Genomic DNA, 12,438 nt, shown 5'->3' with positions numbered 1-12,438 from the left:
AGTTGCATGCATATTTTGGGAGTTTTTAGTGCACATATATCAGCGCTCTACCCATCACACTGCGTGATGTCGCTGACTGATGGCTTTGGTGGCCATGCGCTCCATTCAAGGAGCCTGGAAGAAAGCACGACCTACTAGGTCATGTCGTAGGCTGTGCAAAAAAGAAAAAGTTCTGAGTTGAAGGCCACAAAGTGAACGAAACCATGTATTCACATGGGCAACGTTCCCCAGAATGTACTAGCGGAAGATGCGGAAAACGTCATACTTTTCTGCTGTCATTTCTTTTCTGGTGTCTTTCCTGCTGTTTCATCTGTCACGTAGGAGCGAGCGCTCAACATTATTGTCTTTTCATGCACTGCTGACTGTGGGGGGAATATCCTGCAGCATAGACACAAGATATTGTATAGCAGGCGATAGGAAAAGACACAGACATGTATTGGCTTCGGAGCGGAAGACCAGTCACACAGACTGGTTCCCTTTAACGTTTCACGCCGACTTGACTATAGGGCTATACGTACAGACGCCAACCGTAGAGCAGATCAGTGCATGTAAAAGATTGCTATGTGTGCTGGACGTCACCATGCAACGATTGAAGACTCGCGGAAGGTTGCGTATGTGACAACGGCGCAATCTACATGGCCACCTAATAGTGAAGCACAAACGTATACCACTGTCATCTTCAAAGAGGACCGTCTGCCACCGCCTTGCGAAGTGCACAGCTCCCAGCACTACTCTCTCTCTGCGAGGAACTGGGCGAATTCCTGCTTGTACACGATTTAGCACCTCGCCTACAGTACGGACGCGGCCACCCTGTGTTGCAGTGCGGCGAGCAGTCCACACCTGGTAATAGATCTCGATTGCCAGAAAAAGGAACCCTTTCCTATCACGATGCGGGACGGGAGGCTGGAAGAGCAATTGAATCGCACTCCACCGAATCCTGGGGACGCCAAACAGGACCTCAACTCTGTACCACAGCGTATCGAGCACTAAGCGGTCATGAAACACATGCTCCGCAGTCTCGTGACAAGCGCAGAATGGACAGAAAGAAGTGGCAACTCCGAACCGAGAAAGACGGTCACAAAGAGGCAAGACTTCGTGTGCCAGACGCCATTGCAGGCTACGTCGACTCAGATGCTGTCGTCTGTCAAGTGCACAGCGCCCTAAATGCCGAATGCTCAGCGCAGCTTCCGCGTCGTGAGATAGTTTTGCGTGCTTTTTGTCTGTTTTTCACTAGAATATTTCGTGGAGATGTCGCTCGTGTGAATATATGGGAAGACGAAGAAGAAGTCATAAACTAATCTCTGCCGCGAGACTATGCCATAGCGAGACGGAATACAGCAGTGGTCATGACGGAGAAGAATCTATCGGCGCCAAGCTTCTTTCCTTTCTGGGCCGACGTGGCTCGAACGATTGTGCGCAAGCTGATCTCTCCACCGAAAGACCTGGAGCTCCTGGAGGGCATCTCCAAGGCTCGTAGTCTGTATGATACATTGGCAGTCTTTGCAGTCTACCAACCCATATCGTTCAAGGTTCTGCTGCTGTTATGCGCTTCTGTGGGACTCCTCGTTCCTTCTGGCGCAGCATTTGCAGCCCTACGGTTCATGGGGAGGTGCAATTCTCAAAGAATTCAAGAGATTTCGCCATCGTACACGGAAGTCTACAATTGCAACTTCGTCGCTTTATCCTGTCTTACGGTAACCTTCATGCTGACGGACGTTATGCTTGTGGGATATGGGATAAACGTCCAGCGTTCCGTGCAACAGGCCTCAACATTCTACGATGGAGAGTTCCAGCAGCTGGGAAACTTTATTTCACCGTGGAACGGGAACCTGAAAATGCCCAAGAGATTAAGGGAAGCGTTTAAGGAATATGTCGTCAAGAAGATGAACCATACGCTGCTCGACGTTTGTCTGTGGAGAAACTGCACATCTCTGGAAGAAATTTGGCGTTCGGAAAAACTGTGGCAAATTGTTAAAGCACAGAGACGCCGCAGAGTTAGTAAGCTGAAGGGAAGAATATCCTTTTTCCAGAAGCGTCGCAGCTCCCTCTATGCGCCACTGATGAATGTGACTGCAGTGGTCGTAGGTCTCGCAGCTTTCTTCTACGTTGTCGCTCTCACACTAGGCATGCTGAACCACGACAAGGGAATGGCCCCTACAGAGCGTAACGTCGTGTCGCACCTTGCGGGACTTGTCATGCTGTACAACCCAGTGTTCATGTTCCTGACTTCGGTGATGGCCGTACCTCTGGCAGTATTTCTTCTGATCGCATGCATTGTCGGTGAATGTTACTTTTGCGGAGCCGACAAGGCACTTGCCAGCAATGCAGTGGAAGCGTCGTGCGATGCGGTTTACCATTCATATAATGTCACGGCGGACCTATTGCACTCTGCGTTCCTAGCCTTCGCCAAGGAATTTGAATGCGGTCAGTTGTACAAAGTGATGGACAAGGGGCTGACACTTGTGTGCGGATCCGTCCTGCCTAACTACCATGGTGCATGGCTAACGTTGTTGAGCATGGCACTTCTCCTTGTAGCTGCAATCCCTCTCAGCTTGCGTATGAGCAAGTTCTATTTGGTGATGGATCAGTACCGTTATGTGGGTTGGGATGACCAGCTGGTGCGGAAACCGCCGCGTCGTCGCCAATTCCGGTGCAAGAGGACCTCATTTTAGTTCCGATAGTATATATTGCAATGTGTTGCGTGTTGATATTGGCTATTTTTTTCTAACTAATAAAAACCTCGTCCCACCCTTACGCGAAACTATCTTCCCGAACTTGTTTGGTTGGCATTGGCGTTATTCTTGGGCAGAGGCTGACCAGGAGTGGGTCTTTCTGGAAGAACTGCGCCACAAGGTGCTGCGCCATCATGCGCCGAAGAGGATGTTTGCAGTCCACGAATATCGAGCAAGGTATATATAAACAGGTAGCGAAACTCCTATAGGTCCCTGAGCCTTCAGAATAGCTGCATGATAGGGACCGCCACCGCCATCCATCCATTGCGCGGTTAAGATGGTAAATAAATGATGTCAGAGATGACGTCAGCATGAATAATGAGCAGTTTTACCATGGCGCTTTTCCATTCGCGCATTTCGTTTACTTTGTATTCCGTTTACCTGATCGAATTATACTGACGATCCAGGGCAATAATACCAGGCGAGAACAGAGAAAAATAAATCATATCAGGTTTAATGACACATATCAAATCGAAATGCATGCAGTTATTAGAGGCTTTGACAAATCCAAACAGAAGGGTACCGCGACGACCACACAGAGATTAGGAGGGCTCCATAAGGTCAATTTCTCAACGTGCACATAGTGAGTAGCAGTTTGCATTTCTTCTACGAGGGGCCATAATGGGTCCGTTGCAAAAACATGACATCGTTGGTGCACAGCTGACTCCTGGCCATCGTGGCCGACCGCACCATGACAAAAGCTTTCTTTCTTTCCCTTCTTTCTTTTTTTTTCTTTTGCGGGGCCGGCAGCAGGATATGCATAGCATTCATCTATTCACACGTGTTAATCTTGGTCTACAGCTCCCAAAATGTGAACGTCGCTTACTGTTTAACCCAAGAAGTGTACAAACTCCGCATTACGATGCACGGACACACGGCACGGCTACAGGGATGCACGGATAAAAAAAAGAATACTGTTACACATGCGCAGGGGAGCAGGATACGGAAACGCACTCGGGTGGCAGATGACGGGGAGTAACTATATGAGTGAGGACGCGTAGATTTGGTCATTTCAGGAACGAATAACATGCTGCTAGAAATCACTCGCCCTATTAATACAGATGCAACCGTATTACCTGTGTTTCTTAATTAGATTGTTGCTTAGTTGAGATGGTACTGTCTCCACCACAAATGAATGTAGTTCCACAGATTCATAAGCTAAAGAAATACAAAACATCGAAGGTAAGAGAGAAGTACTTTATTATACCCTGAACTGCCATGGAAGGTACAACTTCGTCGATTTATACCTTCCAAATGGTTTAAACGGGGTATAGACGTTGGTGACGAGGTATAAATATGACAGTCTCACCCTGGTTTATACCTTCCTTATATACCTTTTCTTCTAACAGTGTAGATAATGAACACCGTGCGTATCCTAGATCTCAACATCATGTTGATAATGGTGCAAAACTTACGTCTATCGCACCATAAGGAAATGAAGATGGCTTCATCACTGTGAAACGTAAACGTTGAGTCAACCTCTTCACAGGCAGAAGTACCACCAGTAAACGTTCCGCAAGCAATCGTCCTACCAAACGTATGGCGCTGTTCGTTTCTCGCCAATGCCCTAACACGAAGGTGCAGGTGATTGTCACTTTGTCAGCGCATTAGACTCTGTCCAAATGAATCTTTAGTTTGCACTCAACTATCTACAAGACAAGGAAGCTACTCTTCCTACTACGGATCCGTGCCAGAGTCCGAATTCGATAATCTGATGAACGTGGACATACGGCCCGAGGGCTGTATCTTTCGACAGTTTCTCGGTGTTCCCAGGGCGAAGTCAAGTGATGAAGAACGAAATACGGCTACCAAGTGATGCTGTGTGCTCTCTTGTTCAATGTCGTCATGGCGCACCTGCCCCTTCAACTGCCTAATCATATTCACATCACCATATATGCGGATATTTGCCTATGTAGTTCTGCTTTGCGGCATGATATCATACAACGCCGTATGCCATCTGCTCCGAATTGTGTCATATCTCGCTGACCGAGGGCTATCAGCATCGCCAACGAAAACCGTGGCTATGGAGTTCATGCGGCGGTCATTCTGTAGCTATACCCTCTCTTCTTGACAGGGTCAACACTGCCGTTTATTCCTTGGTGCGGGCGCCTTGGCGTCGTCATTGATCGAGGACTAACAAGGTATCGGTCCTCTGTGACACCATAGGCTCTTTCATTAACTTGCTTCGCTGTCTCAATGGGTCCTTTCTTTTATACGGCATTTCCTTGTTCAAGGAATGGCAATTGTTTAAACTAGCCTGTAGCCTGTACACTTGCTTGGGAGCCCCGAAGACCATATGGAAACCCTCTCTGCTATCGCGGAAGCGCGGGAACCGTTTGCGCTTGTCCTCCTGGGCACAACAACCCTCCAAACTTACACACACTATCTTTAACGGCACCGATGTTCGTTGGCCTGCTTCTGCGTACGAGCAAGCTGTTCTGCGCGTACAAAGCCACATCCCATATCTTCGTATACCTTGGTCACCTATACAAGAGCCGATATGGACCCTATGTCTGCGCCCCGTCACACATACCCCAGACAGAACAAATCTCAGACGGACATCCGCGGGAGATCCCTCGACGAGACACGGGATGTCCGTGCGAATAAAACATTTATCCGACGGAGAAATGCAGCGCACGTCCAAGGGGCCACGATTCGTACGTCCCACGAACGTCCCACTTTTACTGACACGGACGTTATCAGGACCGATATAGGATATTGTGTGTACGTGGTAGAGGTCAGACTTGTGCCCGTTACTCGAAAAAAGTAATTGATTACCGTTACAGTTACTTCTACGGAAACAGTAATTGATTACCGTTACCAATTACTCGACTCCAAATGTAATTGAGAAGAGAATTAATAAATGCATAGAAAAGTAACGCATTACTCCGGTCGTTGCTCTGCATTCACGCAAATTATACTCGTCTTTGTGTGCCTCAGACAATGAAAGAGCGAGAAGAAAAGAAGGTTCGACGGCGGAACAGCTGAAAGAACAAGAAAAAACAAAAACGCGTAGGAATAGGAGATCTGTATACGTCTACTGTATTTATCGCCCGGGAAGACGTTGACCCGATTGTGGAAGAGCATGGCGTGGAACTTCCCAATGACTCACTAAACCTCCAAAGCTTCAGGTACCACCACACCGGTGTAGGAAGAGATTAGGCAGAGAGACCCTGAAGTTCGAGAACGTTATTACAATGACCTCCGCTTACTATAGTACAACAGCCCAGGCACATGGCATGAGGGGCTTGACTTGGGGCAGAACATCTCAAAGATAAGCTAATCTCTGCAGGAAAAGTAATCAATTACTGATTAATCGATTACTCAAAAAAGTAATTAATTACTCGAAAAATTACTTTGACAGTAAAGTAAGTGATCACTCGAAAAATTAATCAAAAAGTAATTGATTACAAGCAACGCAATTCTAGAAACGCGTTATGCACAAGTCTCGTAGAGGTAAGACTGAGAGATATATAATTCTGGGTGTTGGTTCGCATACAGCCCGTGGCTATGCAATAGCAATCTGCCCTCTATAGTTCAGTTATCAGTTAATGGTCAACATGTAATGATGTCGGCAACATTAATTCACTCACAACTATAGAGTTTTTATGTCAATAATAGTTTGCTCTATTCACCATAGACCAGGCTGCATGCCACCAAGAGTTCAGAATGATATTGCTCAGTCTTCCAACGGGCCAGCAAAGCGCCTCTAGCCCCCTACAAGAGTAGCTACAAGACTGACTGCGAACAAGGCGGTATAAACTGCAAAACAGTAAAATAAACACGGCGCTTCAGTAGATCCCTTTTCCTGGGAGATATGACAGCTCACATATGAATAAAAATTAATGTGTTCGGGAAAATATTTTGTGGTTTCACACTGCTAAGAGGAAAGCTTTTGGAAAGGAACAGAGTTCTTACTGGCAAGACAATATGACTACAGGCAGTGGCGTATCCACGGTGGGGTTAGGGGGGGGGGGCGAGCCCCCCTCCCCCGCCTACTACTGACCGGCTCTTAATCTGAATCCTAAGAACAGAATCCGAAACCGAATCTTAAGCACCGAATTTTAATCGGAGTAATTAAGCTCCAACTAGTCTTATCTATGATTGCTACTGTCCTCATGCATCTCTCGAAGGCACCTGGACGCCAGACGACCAGACGGCAGCCGTGACGGCGCCACAAGAGAAGTCTTTTGGTGCTCGATGAACAATGAAGGAAATTGTCTCTGCTGGAAAATATGCAATACGTTTCCCATTTGCATTCGCTAATAAGGGCGACCACCTGCAGACAAGTCTGACCCAATACCAAGCACAAAATATAATTGTAAGTTGGTTGGTAAAAAAAGAAAAAAAAAACATGGAATTACAAGTCACAATACCACTGCTGTGCTTTCTGATGACCACGTCTGCAGTCAATTTGCAGTTAATTCCTCATAGCAATTTCATGTTCGCAACGCATTGTTCGTGCATTAGCTGGGCGGTGCTGTTCTGGAGACACTGTCGGTCAGTTGGTGAAAATCGGGGTATGGGAAATACCCGGGAGAAATAGTCATCAGATAAGCCGCACTCCGTGATTTATGAAGACACCCCTACCCTTGGCCCGCTGGCAGTGTCTAAAGCCTCTATATGCCAGCTGGTTCATATAGAAGCTTCCCGTGAACTCCGTGAATATGACATACCTGCTTCTTTTGTGAAAGCAGGTATCTATAATTCCAAGTGATACAGAGTGCGAATAAACTAGTGATGTTGAAGTGGCGTTGCAGTGCCTGAAACAGGTATGCCGTAAAGAGTACGGCTAAAAGATACGCATTAATCTCGAAGAAATAACATAGTAAAATATCCACATTAAAAAATACAAGCTGCCTACAAACAAGGTGGCATAAACTGCAAAAACAGTGACGTAAATGCGATATAATAGACCCCCTTCCCTGGGAGTTATCACAGCTCACATGTGAATAAGAAAGAGGAAGAAAAAATTCACGAAATTATTTCGTGCTTGCACAGTACTAGGGGGAAAGCCTTAGAAAGAAAATCCCGATTGCAAGACCACAGGATTACAGCCAATGCACTCTCCTTAAAACAAAAAGTATGGGCAGCAACAACAACACCTATAGACTCCCTATACAGTTCTTAGCCGAGCCGAGTCGGGCCGTGCCGTTAAACGTTCATCTATAGCACCAGCATTCCAAAGTACGATCTAAACTGGTAGCGAAAACAAGCGAAAATACCAATCGGCAAGGCTACCATCATGAGGCGAGAGCGATCCTGGGTGCTGGTAGTAGAGGTACGATCATACACAAAAACCTTTACAACATGGGCATGACTTGTGTGTGTACTAATAGGCTATTCATAATTTAAATGAGAAAAAACTTTCTGTTAAATGAGAAAAAACTTGTATTCGAATTGATGCTCGATCCAGACTGCTTACAAGTAACTTCATCCCTTAGCCCTAGAACTGCTCACAACATCAAGTTAAAACATGTAAAAGACACTGACATAACTTTTAAAAGGCAAAGTTGAACACGCTTGCATGATGTCCCACATACGTCCATATATAACGGGACATTTCTGGTATATCCACTGGATCTACAACTGACTAAGAAGTACAAGTCCACAGAACGTCTCCTGGACGTCAATGGGCCCTATGGCAAAGTCCGTGAGATATCCCAATTTGCAAAATGGCCACACTGTAGACATTTTCTAGATATATATGGTTTGCTTAGGAGTACGTTATTCCCGATAGCTGCTTCTCAATTGCGCTTCATCTTACGACGTACAGAACTCGTTATTGTCGGCAGAGTAGATGTTACTATACCCGTGCACGCTGCAATAGTTTTACCGCTCCCATTGAGCATGTTCTTTTCAAAGGCCAAACGACGAGAAATGCACGAAGGACAGAACAATAGGAGACAAGCTCATGAGGTAACACATGATTTTATTTAGGTCGAGTTATTCCAAAAAAACTTCCGCTTGCTTTCGAAATAGGAGCTCGGGATATTTCACAGAGTTGTAAATCAACAAACAGGCCACTTCTTCGAATATATGCGTTCCAATGTCCAAGGAGTGTCGCCACAGTCTTCGTTCTCCTTCGGACGTCGTCTGCTCAAAAGGGCCCGTGAGCAGACGATTTCTGCATCCCATCACGGACCTTCGTTCAGGGCGACGTAGCGGATGTTGCTGTTGCCAACACAGATCGCGGTATGCTGTGCAATTTTTGTCGGTTTAATTCGTTTACTTAATATCTGTGACGTTCCTGGCTGATCAAATTCGCAGTGTTCCATTATCGACAATGGGGAATCGAATAGTGTGCACTTTTATGTTGGGCAGTGTGTACGGGACCGTCCCTTTAAGGTCAGTGCGGCTTGCGACTCGATTTCGGTTTGAGGCCTCGATGACAAGCACAATTAGAGGACCTGCCGCAGAGTGGGGCAGGTCTAGTTCCAGGGTTAGGTATATGTAACCCCATGATACATAAAGCTGTTACAACGTAACAATATAATGATGACACCCTTCACAAAAAAAATAATATCGCAACAAGCAGAAGTAATGTTTCTTTTGCACTCATGTGTTGCAGCTACGAATGGTGCCTAACTTGTCTCTGAGCAGCTCACCGAGGACAAGGACAGAATCCTAATCAGAATCGTAATCTTAAGAACAGAATGTTAATCAGAGCAATTAAGTGCCAACTCGTTCTCCGCTCCAGTTAATCTTATCCCGCTTATCTAGGCTGGCCTCTCCTTAAATTTCTCATAATGAAAGAAATAATCAAGTAATTTTGCAGCACAATACATCTATAAGTACAGCGAATGTTGACGTGGCTGCGCAATGGCGATTTACAGTCTCGCAGATACCGTCGCTTGCGAGTCCTTGCTGCTTATTTAGGATCTTTGTAACACTCGAATATAATTCGAATGTTCAGGATTAAACGCCTTTCCTACTGTCTCCGAGCAGGTCACCGAGGAGGTGGACAGAATCCTAATCAGAATCTTAATCGGAGTAATTAGGCTCCAACCCCGTCTACGCTGCAGTTAGTCTTATCTATGATTGCTACTGTCCTCATGCATCTCTCGACGGCACCTGGACACCAGACGGCAGCCGTGACGGCGCCACAAGATATGTCTTTTTGTGCTCGATGAACAATGAAGGAAAGTGTCCCTGCTGGAAAATACGCAATACGTTTCCCATTTGCAGTCGCTAATAAGGGCGACCACCTGAAGGCAAGTCTGACCCAATACCAAGCACAAAATATAATTGTAAATTGGTTGGTAAAAAAAGAAAAAAAAACATGGAATTACAGGTCACAATACCACTGCGGTGCTTTCTGATGACTAAGCCTGCAGTGAATTTGCTGTTAATTCCTCATAGCAATTTCAATATCGATTGATGGCGCATTGGAAAATATATCTTGGGCAAATATCACTCAAGTAGTAATTGCACGCGTATAAGCCACACCGCAGATAAGCCGCAGGACCCGCTTTTAGGAACATTTTGAAAAAAATTCCGGTAGATAATCCACAATCACCGTCAATTAGCCGCGGGCAATACGGCGCGAGTGTTTTGTGCGGTAAACCAGTGATGCAGATAAAAAGTCAATCGATTAAAATGGATATCACTTAATTATTCTACCCTTCCTGCGGGTCTTCCGACAAAGGAGTCCGCAGAGAAGGCCACAAACCTTGTGGTCCAGATTCCGGTGGTGTACAACAAAGGAGGTCACTTCTAGTGTTTTACTAAGATCGGATTGTGCCATTGCTGCATGTTTGTTTGTTTGTTTTTCTGGATCGAGGGGTGAGTGGTCTTCCAGAAGACATGAATCACTGTCACCCCTTTGATTAAAACTGCATGGGGGAATGTACCAGGAAAGTCAGTCTACCGGAATGTGAACATGCTTCTGTTATGCATTGTTCGTGCATTTAGCAGGGCGGTGCTGTTCCGGAGACACTGTTGGTCACTTCGTGAAAATCGAGGTATGGGCAAATACCCGGGAGGAATAGTCATCAGATAAAACGCACTCCGTGATTTATGAAGACACCCCTACCCCTGGCCCGCTGGCTGTGTCTAAAGCCTCTACATGCCAGCTGGTTCATAGAAGCTTCCTGTGAACTCCGTGAATATGACATACCTGCTTCTTTTGTGAAAGCAGTTATCTATAATTCCAAGTGATACAGAGTGCGAATAAATTCTAGCAGTGTTTGATAAGAACAAATTTGTGCGAATAAAGTTAGTCAAGTTAGTATGGTCGGGAATTCCAACACCCATCTTTTTCATCCCCGCTGCCTATATTTCGCGGAACCTTAGTTTCGCAAAAAAAAAAGAAAGATCGCGCAATTTGCGAAAATATCTACTTTTACAGTATTGCAAATGAGACCAAGTGCAAGTATCACAGAAATAATAGAAGAGCTCGATTGAAGTCATCGTTTTCCCAAACAACTCGCAATATTAATTCTCCTCTCATAAAGCTCTAGTGAGTGCCACGCTTTGCTGTATTTAAATGAATCTCGAACCCACACTGGTTGAAACTTCATTCGGCTTGCAAATGCAGGTGCGTTTCTCATAGCAATTTCTATATCGACTGATGCCATGTTGCAAATGAGATAAAGTGCAGATGTCACTTAAATAATAGAAGAGCTCACCCGGAAACATAGTTTTCAAAGGAGTCGCAATATGAATCCTCTCGTCATAAAGGGCGAGTGAATTAAACTGGCACCCACACTGTCCATCCAGTCAAAAAAGAAAGAAGGAACAGAAATGGGTCCGGTTGGAAATTTGGAGTTGGTACGAGTGGGACGCAATTGGTCCAATACAAAACCTATTGCATCCTGGAAAAAGATTAAGAGAAAACAGAAAATGTAACCCAAAATAGAGGCAGTTCGGATAGCGTCACGGACAGGATGCATTATTTTTGTTTTGTTTCCGCAGGTTAAAGCTCATCTTGGACACATAAGGCGGCACTGTGCTCCCTCACCCTCTCGCATTGGGGGCGAAGAAAAGACGCGTCTTCTTAGATAAGCAATGAACAGAATATAGAAAAAAAAGGTGTTCCTTCACGAATTTTTCGGGTGGATCTAGCGAACGAATTTTTGTTCTGAAAACGGTAACGATTTCAGGTGACCGAAGGAACCAGATGTTCTCATCGGGACGATCTTGTACGAGGGTGGTTCCATAAGCTTCTGGCCGGAGGTAGAAAATGCGCGCGAATCTGAAAATGCGATTAAGGACGCGTGGCGTCATCTGTTGGAGGGCCGGTGCGCCACCCTCAACCCTCTCCATGCTTTTGTCGGTTGGAAAGCGGCATTTCAAACAGCCAGTGTGCACTCTTCAGTTAAAATGAAAAATGGAAAAAATTGAGTACCGCGCTGTGATAAAATTCTTGACAAAAGAGGGACTTTCTCCTAGAGAAATTAAAGCGCGACTGGACAGCGTGTACAGGGAAGCCTCTCCGTCGTACATAACGGTAAAAGACTGGGCTAAGCAGTTTCGACTGGGGCGAGAGTCCATTCGCGATGGTCGTCCAGTGGGAGTGGTGACACAAGAAAATTTGTCTCTTGTCGAGGAGGAAGTGCTGAGCGACAGGCGTCTCAAAGTGAAGGAAATCTCAGAAAGGCTGGGGCTTTCCAAAACAACCGTTTTTCGCATCATCGGCGAGGGCCTTCACATGAAAAAGGTCAGTGCGAGATGGGTGCCACGACTTCTCTCGTCAGTTCAAAAG

The sequence above is a fragment of the Ornithodoros turicata genome, chromosome 3 (genome assembly GCF_037126465.1).
Source record: "Ornithodoros turicata isolate Travis chromosome 3, ASM3712646v1, whole genome shotgun sequence".
Lineage (NCBI taxonomy): Eukaryota > Metazoa > Arthropoda > Arachnida > Ixodida > Argasidae > Ornithodoros > Ornithodoros turicata.
The sequence above is the reverse complement of the archived record's forward strand: the minus strand, read 5'-3'. Positions refer to the sequence as shown.